The sequence below is a fragment of the Triticum dicoccoides genome, chromosome 2B (assembly GCF_002162155.2).
Source record: "Triticum dicoccoides isolate Atlit2015 ecotype Zavitan chromosome 2B, WEW_v2.0, whole genome shotgun sequence".
Taxonomy (NCBI): domain Eukaryota; kingdom Viridiplantae; phylum Streptophyta; class Magnoliopsida; order Poales; family Poaceae; genus Triticum; species Triticum dicoccoides.
In genome coordinates, this window is record NC_041383.1 from 788449225 (window position 1) to 788454550 (window position 5326).

A 5326-nucleotide genomic window follows, 5' to 3' on the forward strand; every position below is an offset into this window, starting at 1 on the left:
TCTGCAACTGATAAATCTTCCATTGGTTCTAGTGCAGCCACACAGTTTCCAATCGAGAAAATGTCATCTTGCTTTGATTCCTTCAACTCGTCAACCAGTTTTGCAGACTGTTTCTTCCGAAAATCCATGTAATCCTCAAGTACAACAGCGATCTGACTTTGCTTCCTCTTTTTCACAGACAGTGCTCCCTTTTGTTCAGAGTTGGTAGATGTTGTAGCTTCAGGTTCATCTCTTCTTGATGCCCCTTGCCCTTGTAGATCAGATGAGGACATACCATCATCAACATTGGTAGAGGAGATATGGTTCAAATCATTGGTAGAGGAATCCATAAAAGAAATGGCATCGCTTGTGAGATCCACTTGCGGAATTGATACAAAGTTCAAGTCTCCTGAAGCAATACTTCCTGCTCCAAAGAAAAAGAAACATATCAGCATGTTCTCTTAGAAACATGAAAAAATACAAGTATCTCAACAATCTCACAAATACTATATAATTAAAGCAAGAATGAAAAGGATTTAATATGTAGGGTCGACGGAAATACATGATACAGGAAACACACCTTCATGTAGTGTAGCCAATGACTTGAAGAGCATGAATGGTTTTGAACGGAACTTCTTTACCCTTAGATTATCCTATTGAATGCAACAACATTGTATGGTTGGGATCAATAAAACAATGCCTTGAAGAGCATGAATGGCAGTGAACAAACAATATATCAAGAAAAGAGCTAACCTTGATAAGTTTATCCCATATTACAGGTTCAGCGATGATCATGCAAAGTGTATCATCCCATCCCGTGCCACTCTGTTTCCGAGAGTCTCTCACTGCCTTATAATTTCCTTTTAAATCCTTATCCTTCTCTTGGATTTGTTGCTTGGTGAAATGAGCTAGTGGAAATTTCTGATTGAATGCATTTGTAATTCTAGTCCACCCTTCAGCAGTCCACCCATTTTGACCTCGATAAATGGGATTGTTGTGGTCAAGCATTATATCAACAAGACCTCATAAAGGGAAGCATATAAAGCGGGAACCAAAAAGAAAAATAGTTCATCGTCTTCTTCTTGTTCTTGCGAGATAATCTTAATAATTTTATTTCTCCTAGAATCCATCACTATTATACCCAATGAAAACAAAATTAATACAACGATAATAATTATAAATAAAGTAATAATAATACCATCTCTATTATGGCTGCAAAGAACCAATAGCTAGGAGCCTAGGAAGCTCAGGAGTGAATACAAAGATAATACCATTTCTATTGTAACATCTAAGTACATAATTAAGAGCATCAGTTTTCTCATATACTAAAATAAGACCACTTTCAATACTAGGCAGAGAAAAACAACATCACAAGAGCAGTAGTTTTGCATAATTTAAGCTTGCTCAGTGGCCATGTCAAAGGGATGACTGCGTCACATACCTTTCTTGCTCCGAGTGAAAACTTCTCAATGATCGACGAATCAAAAGGCACCAAGCAATTGAACACAAAGTCTTCGGATAAAGCCAACTTCTAATGTCAGAGCACCTGCATTTGAAACACGATAAAATAATGAATAGATACATATAGATAACTAAATAGAGTAGACCCACAAATCAATACCTACTAGAAAACAATGATCAGTCAGGAGGATCAATCAAATTTTGGCAGTAGGTAGCGCAGGTTGAAATGAACGAACAAACAAAAGTACAACAAGTATGCGACTGGACTCAGTAGTAACACCTCAAACAATAAAAGGTAGTAACACCTCAAATCGACAGAGCGACAAATCGACTGTAGTCAGTCAGTCAAAGAGATGTGAACTTTGGCCAGCTAGCCATAGCGACAAATCGATAAAACAAGTGTAGTCTTCATCAACCAAAGAATGGCATCACATCATATCCATCAAGGAGCAGACGAACATTTTTGCCCGCAACAGCAGCAACTAGAGATTAGGGACCAACAGGAGCAACAAAAGCAGTATCCATCAGACTTGCATATATAGTCTACACAAGCAACCTTCACTCAACTAGTACACAATGGATACCAAAAAAACAAACACGCTCAACTCAACTAGTTTTTCATCGCCAAAAAAAATTGAACTAGTGTTTTATATATTGCCATCAACGATCTTAACCCAGCAAGCAACATCTTCTTCCACCTGAACAAGTTCAGCTACCCACGCCAAACCAAAATAGCAGCAGACCCATCCCACCTACAACCATAGTAACCACCGAGCTTTCTATGATATAGTTCATCTCATGTGTCATTCAACTACCATTTTGCATCAATCCTACCTCCTTGAACGAACCCACCTACAAACAAATTTGCCCTCTTCACAATATACTAGAACATTGTGCATATAGATTAGCATCACAGGGAGGTAAAGGTGGCTGTGCTCACTTGTGATGTCAGGATAGATAGAGCACTTCAAAGCATTCGATGCTCTTCAGTACAGCTGCTCACTTGGGTACAAATCTCAGACAGGAGAGGAGGTCCGTCTATGTGTACAGGCGCTCGTCAGTTTGTGTAGCAGAAAAAGAAATCACCATGGCGAAGAAAAATGGTGAGTGGAAGAGGAGGAGCAGGGGATAACCTTGGTGAGAAAGAGAAGGATGACCTCTGGCCGTCTTCTTCTCCGGAAGTGACTGAAGCTTTGAGGCAGAGACGAGATCCGGGAAGGGGCAGGATGATGCCCCCGGTCGCAGTCGCCGTCGCCCCTGCTGGAGGAGCGGGGCGTGGAGGTGTAGGGCGGTGGTGCGTGTTGCCCGGCGGAGCGTTGGACAGAGGAGGGCGGAGCGTGGTGGTGCATCGTTCGTGGATCTTGCCGCCGCCGCCGCCTCTCGTTTGGGAGATCGAGCGAGCGAGGGTTTCCTCCCCGACCACTGCAGACGTGGAAGGCCCTCCCGGGGAAAAGTCGCGGAATGGGCGGGGCTACCCCGCGGTCATGGGCCTCCAAATGCGCCGGTGGATCACCCCGGGCTGAATTGGCTCATGGTTTCCTGGCCCGGGGAACAGGCAGGGATCCCGGGGGGATACCCAGCATCCAAACGAGGCCTAAGTTTGTCTATGTATTCACACATGTATCGTGTTTCCGGTTAATACAATTCTAGCATGAATAATAAACATTTATCATGAAATAAGAAAATAAATAATAACTTTACTATTGCCTCTAGGGCATATTTCCTTCAAAAAGGTGGTATGTTTTGCGGCTTAGCAGTAGCACTGGTCGTAAACTGCGCTACTGCTATTAACGTAGCAGCAGCGCGCATACGCCTCACGCGCTACTGCTAAGTGGGGCCCGCCATGTGGCCAGTTTCAAAAATATTGACAATTAGCAGTAGCGCGTCCCAAAAAAGCGCGTTGTTACTATGACTTTATCAGTAGCGCGGTTAGAAAGACCGCGCTACTGCTAAACCTAGGGTGGCGGGAACTATCGGTCAACTTTAGTAGCAGCATGGTTCCGCCGAAGCGCGCTACTGCTAAGTGAGTAGCAGCAGCGCTTGGTTTTTTCCCGTGCTGCTGCTAATTAGCAGTAGCACCTCCCCCTGAACCGCGCTACTACTAAGATTCTTTGTATAAGATTTTCCCTTGTAGTGCCTCTCTGCGGCCTGACCGAAGACTCCTGAGCTCCAGAACAATACCCTCAACGGCGCAAAGCATCGCCGCCGTCGAGCCTGACCAGATAGAGGTTTTCACTCGTAGCCCTGGTACAAGGACAAGACCCACGACGACCTCTATAGGAAGAAAGCGACACCCACTGGCGCCACCGCCATCGACGCCAAAAACCCGAGCTTTCGCTTGGAAACTCGCCAACACCACCGAAAGAAGACCCAGTCACCACCCTATTAAGGGCCTACCCATCCCCACCAGATCTGGGCATTGCTAGAGCATACCAGAGCCTCCCGAAACTATACCACTCGCCGCCCGCACGACCAAGAGGTGAAGTCACCACTCGCTACCACGGAGCCTTCCGGAAAGCCATCTGCGAAGTCCACCACCCAAAACCGCTGCCGCGAGACACTGCACACATCATAGCGCACCCAAACACTGTAGGATGAGCAGAGACCCCGCCCCCTCTACTTCTAGCCCGGCATCAGCCGTCGAGTGGACGCGTGGGGGGGGGGGGGCAAGACTGCCATGTCCGTGGCCACCGACGCTATACCTCGCCATGGGCAGCCTGACCTGGACGGCCCGACCCGACCAGGCCCAAAAAAGCCCGACCCGACCTTGCCCATAGGCCGGGCCTGGGCCTAGATTTTGAGCCCGATGGCCGGGCTGAGCTGGGCTCGGGCACGCTGTATTTGTAGTTTAAGGAAGAGGCCCAACCCGAGGCCCAATGGGCTTTTTGCATGATGGGTCGAGCTTGGCCCTATTTTTTAGTCCCAACGGCCGGGCCAGGCTCGGCCTAGGTTTTATGCGTCGGACTTTGGTAGGCCCGGCCCGACAGATGGCCAGGTATAATCGAAGCCAATCGGTCCGATGACGCAACGATGTTACGACCACCACCGCAGCCCAGCGTGCCCGCGGGAAGAGCAACTGCATCACCCGGACCGAGCCTACCCCATCTACCCCAAGCAAAAACTCCGACCTACTCTCTCCGTTCCAAATTACTCATCGCTGAAATGGATGTATCTAGAACTAAAATACATCTAGATACATCCATACGTGCGACAAGTAACTCGGAACGGAGGGAGTACATCGGACCCAAATCTGGCACAAGCCCTAGGTCATCTCCACCTCCATCGCGCGAGCATCCTTTGGCCGCCAGTTCAGACCCAAGAGAAGGGAGGACACTAGTACCACCCACCGCATTCAGCCGCCAAACTCAGCCCACCGCCGCCAGAGCAGGCACGAGGACACCGGTGACCCGTGCAACCACCCAGCCTGACCTCCACGCCACCGCAAGGACGCATGGTCACCACCGATCGGAGAAGAAAGAAGCTTCCCCTCCCTACCACCATAGCCCGCCTCGCCCGGGGATAACTAGTGATGCAAAACTGTTATTGTTCGTGACAGTGTGAATTGACACGCAGTACTGGATTAAATTGGAAGAAACAAACACACAGATGATCAGGGAGAGATTTTTCAGATTGGACTGGCAGATTGGCGTGTGGAATGCTGCGGCTGTTTAGGCTAGGTCCTTGATTTTATCTGATTCTTTGTCGATCTTCTGGAGTGTCATCTGTCATGGCCGGATATGTTGAATTAATTGGTTTGCGGAGAAGTAGTCGTAGTAGTAACAGTACTCCAGATTTGTTGGAACAGTTCGTTTAGTTGCTGAGAAGAAAAGTCCAGCAGGCATCGTCCTCAAGTGCCGAACGAGCGTGACGGAGGTTGACTTCGCAT

The 5326-nt window shown here is 47.6% G+C and overlaps 1 long non-coding RNA gene across 1 annotated transcript; it reads right to left on the minus strand.

The window, feature by feature from the left end:
• Nucleotides 1-1251: 1251 nt before the first annotated feature.
• Nucleotides 1252-2596, minus strand: LOC119368819. The gene is made up of 3 exons (XR_005176739.1): nt 2574-2596; nt 2381-2478; nt 1252-1525 (listed from the first exon to the last, which is right to left on the minus strand). It is a non-coding gene; the product is annotated as an uncharacterized LOC119368819 (long non-coding RNA).
• Between the last annotated feature and the right edge of the window lie 2730 nt (nt 2597-5326).